Raw genomic sequence first — 13,251 nt, forward strand, 5'->3', positions numbered from 1 at the left:
ACTAACATAAAACAATCTTTACTTGTCCATACGATACGTTTGCTTTTAGGCGAATGTCTTTTGGTTTATGCAATGCACCTGCAACTTTTTAATGATGCATGATGGCAATATTTACTTATATGGTTGAAAATTTCGTTGAGGTTTTCATGGATGATTTTGCTGTTTTTGGTAATACTTATGATATATGTTTGAGTAATTTGGCTAAGGTACTGAAGAGATGCGAAGAGACGAATCTTGTCCTTAATTGGGAAAAAATTCATTTTATGGTCAACAAAGGGATTGTCTTAGGTCATAAGATCACAAAAAAGGAATTGAAGTCGATAAAGCAAAGGTGGACGTAATTGAAAGATTATCGGCCCTAATTAATGTGAAAGGAGTCAGAAGTTTCTTAGGCCGTACCAATTTTTATCGAAGGTTTATCAAAGATTTCTTGAAAATTTCTAAACCGTTGTGTTTGTTGATATAGAAATATACAGTGTTTGATTTCAACAAAGAATGTTTGGAAGCTTTTCAAGAGCTAAAGTGGTTAATCTCAGCCCCAATAATCGTTACACTTGATTGGAACTCACCTTTTGGGTTGATGTGCGATGCAAGTGACTATGTCGTTGGAGCTGTGATGGGTCAAAGAAGAAATAAAGTGTTTCACCCTATTTACTATGCAAGTAGAACTTTGACAGGAGCCCAACACAATTATACGGTAACCGAAAAGGAACTTTTCACTATAGTTTTTGCTTTTGACAAATTCCGTTCATATCTTATAGGTACCAAAGTTACAGTATTTACTGAACATGCGGCCATTAAATACTTGCTCAGGAAGAAAGATTCAAAACTAAGGCTAATTCGTTGGATACTTACTCCAAGAATTTGACCTTGAGATCTAAGACAGAAAAGGTGTCGAAAATCAAATAGCTGATCATCTGTCGAGGTTAGAGCAAGATGAGGTAACTTAGTCATGTGTGCCTATCAAGGAGAACTTAGTCATGTGTGCCTATCAAGGAGAATTTCCTAGATGAACACTTATTTGAGGTAAATCGAATTCATGAAATACCCTGGCTTGCTGATTTTTCCAATTATCTTGCATGTGGAATAATTTCTCGAGAAATAACATACCAACAAAGGAAAAAATTCCTTCATGATAGCTGGTAATATCTTTGGGAGGATCTGTTTTTGTTTAAACAATGTACAGATAATATAATTCGAAAGTGTGTAGCTGAAAGTGAGATTGCTGAGATCTTGTATCATTGCCATTCATCTTCAAGTGGGGGACACTTTGGTGGTTCACATACTGCAACAAAAATTTTGCAAGCAGGTTTCTTTTGGCCTACACTATTAAAAGATACTTATGCTTATGTGAAGAACTGTGATAAATGCCAAAGGACTGGAAATATATCAAGGAGGAGTGAGATGCATTTTACAAACATTTTGGAGATTGAATTGTTTGACGTAATGGGCATTGACTTCTTAGGCCCGTTTCCTTCTTCGTATGGGAACAAATACATCTTTGTTGTTGTTGACTATGTATCCAAGTGGATTGAAGCTGAAGCATACCTTACAAATGATGCTAAGGTAGTCATGCGATTCTTACATAAGCATGTGTTTACACAATTTGGGACACCAAGAGCTATATTAGTGATGAAGGTTCTCACTTTGTGAACAAATGGCTTAAGTGGTTGCTTGACAAATATGATGTGAAGCACAAGATTGCTACTGCCTATCACCCCCAGTTTAATGGGCAAGTTGAAAAAGTGAATCACGAAATCAAAGGTATCCTTGAAATGGTAGTACGCCCTAGCAGAAAAGATTAGTCTCGAAGGCTCAATGATGCTTTATGGGCCTATCAAACAGCATTTAAGACTCCGTTAGGAATGACTCCTTATCGATTAGTCTTTGGAAAGGCATGTCATTTGCCATTAAAGTTGGAGAATAAAGCTCACTGGGCTTTGAAGCAGTTGAACTTTGATCTTAAGCAAGCTAGTGAGAGAAGGATGTTACAACTTGATGAGTTGGAAAAGCTGGGGTTGTTTTCCTATGAGAATGCCAAAATGTGTAAAGAAAGATCAAAGAGATGGCATGATAGTCATATACAACCTCGCGAGTTTAACAAGGGTCAGAATGTTTTGTTGTTTAATTCAAGGTTAAATTTATTTCTTGGGAAGCTTAAATCCCGATGGAAAGGACCTTATACCATCTACCGAGTTTATCCTTATGGAGCTATTGAATTATACAACAATTACTGAGGTACATTTAAAGTTAATGGTCAACGTCTCAAACACTACTGGGATGGTGAAGTTGAGCGAGTTGAATCCTCGCTCAAATTAACAGACCTTTAATTTTTCATGAACTCATTTTGTAAATAAATAAATAATTAGAACTTATTTTCTTAACTTATTACATTTAATTAATTCTGTCTAAGGAGATTGGAACTTAAGCGGGACCGCTGTGACCCCTCCAACCTTTCTTGGGAATTAATTTAATATAATTTGTTAAGAAGAAATTTTCTAGTTAAGAATTAAATTTTTTTTTAAATTTCATTTGTTCTGTTTAAAATTTAAATTTTTATGTTAATAAAGGGGGTCAAATTTGGCCCAAGTACTAATCAGTATTTTTTAGTAAGACACAGTGATTAAATGCAAAAAGTACATATTTTATTTAATTATGTTGGTCAATTTATGAGAATGCACCACTGATTTTCTCCATTTTATATTGAATTTTATACAAGGGTGCAATTTGGGGTCAAAAAAGAAAAAGGAGAAGCAATTGGGCTAGATTGAAGAAAGGAGCAAAGAAGGCATGCCAAAATAAAATTTTTCCAAGTTGTAATTAGCTGAAATTTTAATTTGACTTAATGGGAGATTATGTAGGGATTTTTTTTATATCATGGGAAGATTTTATTTCCTAGATTTTCTATGGCTAGTGGCTCTTAATTTAGCAAAGCCACTAGTATAAATAGAGGGCTACTTTGTTCATTTAATCATCAAGTTTTCAATCAAGCTTTCATCTTTTGAATTCAATATTTTCTTTCCTTTTTGCAAATTTATTTGCTGACATTGATTCTTTATATTTTTCCATTTATTAGTTTCCCGCTTTGGAAATACTGCACCCAAACCTTGCATCACCCACATCCATCCACTTACATTTCTTTTTCATTTTTCCAACTCTCTCTAGTTATGCCCAACTCCAATATGCCCCAAACCTTAGTTAGCTAAACCCATTTCAGCTTTAGGTCAGTGTTAGCTTCGTCAAGAACCGTGAGTTACGAACCCGAGCAATTCAATTCCTAATTTTCAGTATTTATTACTTCTCCAGATTAAGAGTATGACTTCATAAACTCACAAAGTCGAATCAACACTAAGTCAAAAAAGACGTCGTTTGAGTTAGTGTGGTTAGACGTATAGTTGGAATTCTGAAAAGATAAATTGTCTAATCAATTTTCCGTGAACACATTAGCGTGCCAAGTGGGGATTCCTGTTTGGTTCCGTTAAGGGAAGTAGTAACCGGATTAAAATGTCCCACGCTGTTGAGGACATTGGCTCAAGCTAGGCTTTTCTAGAATGCAAAGTTGCCGGAGTTTTAAACCACGAACGTTTTGTTGGTTGTTCGATCGGTAAGGGTTAGTTATAGGACGTCCCACAACTAATTTACAAAATGAAGAGTTGGTGTCCGGGGCATCCTTGGTAGCTAAAACTAGCTTATTGAAGAAGAGGAGCTCATCTAATTTCAAGGATCGGTTCAAAGACGAGGAAAAACCTATGCCTGAAGCTTAGCTAAGTTTAATTGATTTTTCTTCAGATTTATTTAACTGTTTATTTAATTATTTTCAGCTTTACTTTTTACGCATTTTTTTCTGTTTATTTCAGGTTTTCAATTTTTATCCTCCCCCAAATTTCTTGGGCATTACAACTGCCCAAACACAAATCTGGTCGAGAAAGAGCAACAATTTTATGTGAACCCAATCTCTGAGGGATCGACCCTACTCCATATACTGCTCAAGTTTGCAAATTAGGTCTAGGATTATATTGGTGGAATCGACAACCATCAGTTTTGGCGCCGTTGCTGAGGACTGGCAACACTTACAATTGTTTAAATCATCTTCATGACTAGATCTTCATCCAGAGATCTCGAATACGACCCAGAGATTGAGAGATCGGCACGAGCACAATGAAAAGAGACGGAAGCTCTTGAACGTGCAAGTAAAACAGAAGTTGAGCTAGGACAAGGGATCCTAGAATCTGATGTCTAAAAGTTGAGCTAAGCAATTCGTGCAGAGTCAATTCGACGTGGGAAACAAGTCGAAGTGGTTGAACCTAAGACCGAACCACTTTTTGAAACAAAAGAAGTAGAAGACAACCTCGGTGAACGAAAAATGATGGCAAACTGAACCATTCATTAACTAGCCACTGTTCCCAACGAGCAAACACCATTATGCATTAACTATCCAACCGGAGAAACCCCGTTCGAGTTGAAATCTGGCCCGATTCACCTTTTGCCCACTTTTCGAGGCTTGAAGAATGAAAATCCACACACTCACTTGAGAGAATTCCACATGGTCTGCTCAAGCATGAAACCTCAGGGAGTAATTGAAGATGAAATTAAACTTCAAGCCTTTCCTTTTTCTTTAGTTGATACAGCAAGAGAATGGTTATTTTACTTACCCCCGGTTCTATTACAATGTGGGATGACTTATCTCGTGTATTTCTTGACAGATTCTTCCCAGCATCGTGTGCAGCTGAACTTAGGAGAGACATAGTGGGAATTCGCCAAATAGAGAGTGAATCGCTCAATGACTATTGGGAGCAGTACAAAAAACTGTGTGCAAGTTGTCCCCAACACGGTTTGACTGAACAATCACTTCTTCAATATTTCTCGAAGGTTTACTCCCTATGGAAATGAAGATGATTGACGTTGCTAGTGGAGGGCTGCTTGTCAATATGACTCCTCAGAGGGCAAGAGAACTGATATCCACCATGGCGGCAAATTCTTAACAGTATCGACAGAATTTAAAACCCACAAGACGGGTAAATGGGGTAAATGTTTCATCCTTAGAAGATAAATTGGATAAGCTTACTAATATTGTTCACTCTATGCTTACAAAAAAGAAAAATCTGACCCAACTATGTGGAATTTGTATTACATCTGAACATCCGACGGATTTGTGTCCAATCCCTAACGACAATTCAACGGCACATGTTGATGCCATCGGAGGTTTTCCAGGACCTCCGCAAAGACACTATGATCCTTTCTCCAACACCTACAATCCTGGGTGGAAGGATCATCCTAACTTGAATTACGGAGCTAATCCCGTCATACCAATTGAGACATTCGTAACCACCACTCAAGCCGAGCACATCTTTAGAAGATGTTGTGGAAAGACTTGCCCTCGATACTGCAAAATATCAACAGAGGACAAACGTATCAATACAAGAGTTAACTGATGAAGTTAGTAAACTCTTGATGGTAGTTAATCATTTGGAATCTCAAAGTAAATTGCCTTCCCAGACGGAGCCGAATCCTCGGCAGAATGCAAGTATAATAAGTCTTCGTAGCGGAAAAGTTTTGGAAACAATTCCAAACAAAGGTCATGGGCAAGACAAGGAATGGGAAAAGTAGATCTCTGATCCAACAGATAGACCAGAATCAGAAATTCAGAAACCAGTCGTGATTCCACCTCCTTTCTAAGGGAGACTCGCAAAGAATAAGAAAGAGAAGGAGGAAAAATAAATCCTCGAAACATTCAGAAAGGTGGAGGTAAATATCCCTTTGCTCAATGTTATCAAACAAATCCCTCGTTATGCAAAATTCCTCAAGGTATTATGTAATAGAAAGAGGAGGTTAATAGGTAACGAAGGAGTAAATGTAGGAGAAAATGTCTCTGTAGTATTGCAAAAGAAAGTTCCGCCCAAATACAAGGACCAAGGTATGTTTGCTATTTCCTGTGAGATAGGTAATGTAGGCATTAAGAAAGCCATGTGTGATTTATGGGCTCCATTAATGTTATGTCTTATTCTATTTATACATTGATTAACGAGGGTCATTTAAAAGAGAAAAGAGTAATAATCCAGTTGGCGGACAGGTCAGTCGTCTATCCCGAAGGATTGCTTGAAGACGTCCTTGTTAAAGTTAACGAATTAGTTTTCCCTGCATATTTCTACATTATTAATATGGAGGACGATAACTCAACTAATTCATCTGAAATTTTGGTTGGAAGGCCGTTCCTAAGTACCACAAGCGCAAAAATTGACGTTCGGAGCGGAACACTAACAATGGAGTTTGATGGAGAAATCGTGAAATTCAATGTCTACGAAGCTATAGGTCATCCTAACTCACTATCAAATATTTCTAGTATCGATAGTATAGATTGTTTAACTCAATATTATTTCGAATATCATGACTATGATGAGTTTGAAACTGTCTTTTACAGAAGCATTGACATGGATGTTTTAAATAATCTCGAGGAATTAGCAATTATAGAAGATCCGTTGCGAGAAATTGTCAAACACTTGGAGACGCAACCACCGTTGACGAGCCGAGGTAACCAATTTGAACTATTACCTTCCCAAACTAAAATGTTACCCTCGGTTTTGTAGCCACCAACCTTGGAGCTTAAAGCATTATCATACCACCTTAAGTACATCTTTTTGGGAGAAAAAGACACTTTACCGGTGATAATGTAAAACAAACTAACCAAAGATGAGGAGAAAAGTCTAGTTCGAGTTCTGAGAGGTTATAGGAAAGTTATTGGTTGGACAATAGCCAACATAAAGGGCTAAGTCCATCCACTTGTATGCACAAAATTTTCATCGAAGATAACACGAAACCAAAGAGAGATGCTCAAAGGCACCTTAATCCACCCATGATTGAGGTAGTAAAAAAGGAGTTCCAGAAACTGTTGGATGCTAGAATGATATACCTGATCTCTGACAGTGATTGGGTTAGCCCGGTTCATGTCGTGCCCAAGAAAACTGGCGTGACAATGGTGAAAAACTCGTCAAAAGAGCTGGTCCCTACCCAAGTCCAAAATGGATGGAGGGTTTGAATCGATTACAGGAAGTTGAATGCAGCTACCTGAAAAGACCATTTTCCACTTCTCTTCATCGATTAAATGCTCAAGCGATTAGTTGGTAAGACCCATTATTGTTGTCTCGATAGGTACTCGAGATTTTTCCAAATTCCAATGGCGCTAGAGGATCAAGACAAAACAACTTTCACATGCCCCTTTGGAACGTTCACGTATAGACGAATGTCATTTGGACTCTGTAATGCTCCGGCCACTTTTTAGAGATGCATGGTGAGCATATTCTTCGATTATGTCGAGAAAATCATTAAAGTCTTTATGGATGACTTCACGGTATACGGTAACTCTTTTAATGAATGTCTCGATAATCTTGCTAAGATATTACAAAGATGCCTAGAATTTAATCTTGTTGTAAATTATGAAAAATGCCACTTCATGGTTGAAAAAGGATTAATTTTAGGTCATATAGTTTCCTCAGAAGGAATTGAGGTCGATAAAGCAAAAACGGATATTATTAACTCATTACCTTACCCCACATCTGTGAGGGAAGTTCGTTCGTTTCTTGGCCATGAAGGATTTTACAGACGATTCATGAAACACTTCTCGAAAATTGCGCATCCGCTTTGCAGTCTGTTACAAAAAGATAAAGAATTTGAATTTGACCAGACTTGTAAAGATGCATTTGACATGCTGAAGCAGAAATTGGTCTCCGCTCCCATAGTGCAATCGCCAAATTAGAACTTCCCGTTCGAAATCATGTGTGACGCAAGTGATCGAAGTGTGGGAGCTGATCTTGGCCAAAGAATAGGGAAAGAGCCTCATATTAACTACTATGCTTCGAAGACTTTGGATGCTACCCAAAGCAATTATAGAACCACTGAGAAAGAATTATTAGCTGTTGTGTTTGCTTTAGACAAATTTAGATCTTACCTGTTGGGAACTAAAATGATTATCTTTTCTGATCATGCAGCTTTGAAATATGTAATAGGGAAGAAGGAGGCAAAACCTTGACTGATTAGGTGACTTCTGCTTCAACAAGAGTTCGATTTTGGAATCCGAGATAAAAAGGGATGCGAAAACTTAGTAGCTAACCATCTGAGTTGATTACCAATTCCAGTAGACGACACACCGTTGAAAGACAACTTCCCAGATGAAAACATGTTTTCAGCCAATGCGGTTCATCCTTGGTACGCAGACATAGTAAATTATCTCGTTACAGGTACTGTTCCTTCGAAATTACCAAGGTCTAAAAAAGATAAGATAAAGAAAGATGCTTGGTATTACATTTTGGATGACCCTTACCTTTAGAAGCATTGCTCTGATCAGGTAATTTGACAGTGTGTAGCAGAAATAGAGGTACAGTCTATCTTAACTTTTTGTCATTCTTATGCATGTGGTGGACACTTTGGACCTAGCACCGCACATAAAATTCTCGAATGTGGACTATTTTGGCCAAACATATTTTGTGATGCCTTTTTATTCTGCAAAACTTATGAAAGGTGCCAAAAAGTTGGCAACCTTAGTCGTCGAAATGAGATGCCCCTTACTCCTATTCATATTTGTGAAATTTTTGATGTATGGGGCATCGATTTTATGGGTCCTTTCGTTTCTTCTTTCGATAATTTTTATATACTCTTAGTTGTTGATTACATCTCTAAGTGGACAGAGGCGAAAGCCACCGCAATGATAATGCTAAAATCGTAGTTGACTTTCTTAAAAGTTCTATTTTTTCCAGGTATGGCACTCCACGAGCATTAATCAGTGACAGAGGAACTCATTTTTGCAATAAGCTCGTAAGTGCACTTATGGAGAAATATGGAGTGACTCAACGAATTGCCACTGCTTACCATCCACAAACAAATGGGCAAGTTGAAGTGTCGAATCGAGAAATCAAGTCCATTCTGGAAAAGACTGTTAAACCTAACAGAAAGGATTGGAGTTTGAGACTAAATGACGCACTTTGGGCTTATAGGACAGCTTACAAGGGACCAATAGGCATGTCACCTTGACCTATCTCTATAGATCTTCTCTCCTAAGATGTAAGTGGCTTCGCCCAAGTCCTTCATAGAAAAACAACTTCCTAACCAAGTCTTAATAGACAGCGAGGTAGGTATGTCATTTCCTATGATAAGTATGTCATCCACATATAGTACCGAGAATGTTATAGTGCTCCCACTAACTTTCTTGTAAACACATGGCTCATCTTCATTTTTGATAAACCCAAACTCTTTGATTGCATCATTAAAATGAAGATTCCAACTTCAAAAAGCTTGCTTTAATCCATAAATGGATCTTTGTAGCTTACATACCTTTCTAGCATCCTTTTGATTGACAAAACCTTCAAGTTGTGTCATGTACACATCCTCTTCAAGTTTACCGTTAAGGAAAGCTGTTTTGTCGTCCATCTACCAAATTTCATAGTCATGAAATGTAGCTATAGCGAGCAAGATCCTAATGGATTTAAACATAGCTACAGGAGAAAAGGTTTCATCATAGTCAACACCATAAAATTGGCGAAAACCTTTAGCGACTAATCGCCCCTTGTATGTTTGTACATTACCATCCATGTCGGCTTTCTTTTTGAAAACTCACTGCACCCTATGGGTTTAACCCCTTCGGGTGGGTCAACCAAAGTCCATACTTGGTTTTCATACATGGAATCCATCTCAGATCTCATGGCCTCAAGCCACTTCTTAGAGTCTGGGCTCGTCACCGCTTCTTGATAAGTCCTAGACTCATCTTGATCTATAAGAAGAACGTCACCATGTGTTGTAATGAGAAATCTATATCTCTCAGGTACTTGGCATTCTCTTAAATATCTACACGGTGGCTGTGTTTCTACAGCAGTTACTTGTTCCTCAATTTCATGTGGAATTTACTGTTGTTCTATCTCTGGTTCAGTGGTATTTTGTGATTCTCAAATTTCTTCAAGTTCAATCTTTTTCCCACTTCCTTTTCTAGAAACAAATTCTCTCTCTAGGAAGACACCAGTCCGAGCAACAAGTATTTTGTTCTCAGTGGGATTAAAGAAATAATATCCTTTTGTTTCTTTCGGATACCCCACAAAAACACACTTTTCAGATTTGGGTTCAAGCTTAGCAGACGTCTGACGTTTAACATAAGCTTCGCAACCCTAAATTTTCATGAAAGACATACTGGGACATTTCCCAGTCCACATCTCATATGGCATCTTTTGAACCGATTTAGATGGAACACGATTTAGTGTGAAAGGAGTTGTCTCAAGTGCATGTCCCCAAAAGGAAGTCGGCAGATCGGCATGACTCATCATGGATCGAACCATGTCTAACAAAGCTCAATTTCTTCTCTCAGAAACTCAATTCCATTGAGGAGTACCAGGAGGAGTAAGTTGTGAGACAATCCCACATTCCTTCAAAAGATCATCAAACTCTAAGCTCAAATACTCTCCACCTCGATCAGATCGAAGTGTCTTGATAGTTTTGCCTAGTTGACTTTGTACTTCATTTTTGAATTCCTTGAACTTTTCAAGGGACTCAGACTTATAGCGCATGAGATAGACATACCCATATCTACTGAAATCATCAGTGAAAGTAATGAAGTAGTGAAATCCACCTATAGCCTGTCTATTTATTGGCCCACATACATCAGAATGTATTAGGCCCAATAAACCACTAGCTCATTCACTTTTACCAATAAAAGGAGATTAGTCATTTTTCCAATAAGCAAGATTCACATACATCAAATTGTTCAAAAACAAATGAATCCAAGAGACCATCTTTATGGAGCTTGGATATGCGTTCCTCACTTATGTGGCCCAAACGACAATGCCATAGGTAAGTTTGATTTGAGTCATTTATTTCGATCTTTTAGTATTTATGTTGTAAATGGGATTCATTTGATTTAAAATATAGAGGCCATTAATCAATTGTACCAAACCATAGAAAACATTATTGAAATAAAAGGAACAACAATTATTCTTAATAATTATCTCAAAACCAATTTTGTCTAAACCAGAAATTGAAATAATGTTTTTAGTCAAACTGGGCACAAAATAACAATCCTCTAAACATAAACCAAGTCCACTAGGCAAAGATAAATTATATGTTTCACAGCTAATGCAGCAACTTCTGCTCCATTTCCAACTCGCAGGTCCACATCTCCTCTAGCCAAAGTCCTACTCCTTTGTAGTCCTTGTACAGAAGTACAAATGTGAAAACCACAACCAGTATCTAATATTCATGAAGTAGTAGTTGATAAATTAATATCAATAACATAAGTACCTGAAGTATACGTTCTGCTTATTTTGGCCTTCTTGACTTCCTTAAGATAGATAGGTCAGTTGCACTTCCAATGTCCAGTCACACCACAGTGAAAGCAGATTCCTTCCTTTGCCACCCCACCTTTAGGTTTCAATGCAGCCTTTACTTTTCCAGGCTTGGCCTACCTTTGCCCTTAGGCTTTGTCTGAACTTTGGCATTTCCCTTCCCCTTGTTATTACGGACCATCAGTATGGGCTTGGTCCAACCTTTTTCATGTTTCCTTCAACAGTTAGTAACATACTGAGCAACTATGGCAGAGTCTTGTCAATTTCATTCATATTGAAATTGAGGACAAACTGGTTGTAGCTATCCGGCAACGATTGCAGAATAACATCAGTGGCCAACTATTGGCTCAATGGAAACCCAAGCTTAGACAGGCTTTCAATATAGCCAATCATCTTAAGGACATGAGGTACTACTGGGCTTCCTTCAGCCAGCTTACATTGGAATAGAGCCTTAGAGATATCAAACCTCTCTTTCCATGCTTGCCCCTGATAAAGTTCTTTCAGGTGCTCAATCATTTCATAAGCAACCATGTCCTCATGTTGCTTCTGAAGCTTAGGATTCATAGTGGCAAGCATAAGACATCCAACGTCTACCATGTCATCGAGATGCTTCTTGTAAGCATCTCTACCAGCCCTCGAGGCATTAGCGAGTGGTTCATTAGGAAGTGATTTTTCAATGACATATAATTTTCGTTCTTGTTTGAGGACAATCCTCAAGTTACGGAACTAGTCAAGAAAATTCAAACCATTCAATTTGTCCTTCTCAAGGACCGATCGCAATGAGAGTGTATTAGTTAAAAGGACTTTATTAAATGATGTTCCCACTATTTTATTACAAAATTAATAACCCTCATATATTAGTTTCGAAAAGACTTTCTCAAAAGTATTTCAAGTGGGTTAAGGATCCTTATTTCACCTCCTCTTAAGTCAGCTTTGGCTTTACTATCAAGATTATGGTTATCTAGGTAAGCAACACTTGCTAATTACATCATATGTAACTCCTAAAGTTTGGTGAACAACTCTTGTTCTAATCATCTTATTATTTAACCAAATTACTTGCCTCTAGGTTTCTAATCCTATTAGAATAACCTAGTTACGTCATTAACCAATTTTAAACAGCGAGTATCACTTGTTTATTCTTCGCGTTTAACCAAGATAAAAACTAGTACTTCGCTTTAGCAGAACCTACATAGTATTGATCGAGGCCTTAACGAAGGCAAAATTGGAAGGCTGTATTGACTTAATATTTTAATAGAGGGATTTTGTTAAGGTTGTTACATCTCACCAATTATGGTTTACTTTAGTCCATTTAGCTATTTAATTGATCTCATCAATTAATGTATTTCGTTATTATCAAATTTTAACATATTTAAAATTTGGCATGCTTTAGACATCCATAGCATCTTATACATGAATAAATAAAGTAATAAATAAATGAAATAGTTATAGCCCATAAACTAAGGTGGTGCAACCCAAGCCAATGGGAGAACCAAAAGAAAACCTAAAGGTGTAAGCTGTTTCACAAGCTATCGGTCCACACTAGTTGACCCACATTCCTTCTCGTCTAGCCCACAGCAACTCTTGCAAATTACAATATGCAGAAACTCATTTTACATACGAGGGAGTAAGATGAGAAGAGAAATACAAGAGAATAGTAGTAAGGCACGACATACAGGTCGTATTTAAAATGATTACAACCTTTTATCAAATGGGTCATCGGGAAATAACTATGCATTTCAAACATCGTGCATGTCAAAAATAGCAAACATAATTCAACGTTTTGTTAAGGTGAATTATAACATATCCTTTCAACTTTTATGGCCACCAAGTTTAATTTATTATAAAACATACTTTAAAAAGATGAGGTCTGAGGCAGTCGGAGGAAGCAGGCTGAGGGCTCGTGACCGGAGCCGTCTTCAGATCCCTATCCTCAAAA

The sequence above is a fragment of the Gossypium raimondii genome, chromosome 1, assembly GCF_025698545.1.
Source record: "Gossypium raimondii isolate GPD5lz chromosome 1, ASM2569854v1, whole genome shotgun sequence".
Lineage (NCBI taxonomy): Eukaryota > Viridiplantae > Streptophyta > Magnoliopsida > Malvales > Malvaceae > Gossypium > Gossypium raimondii.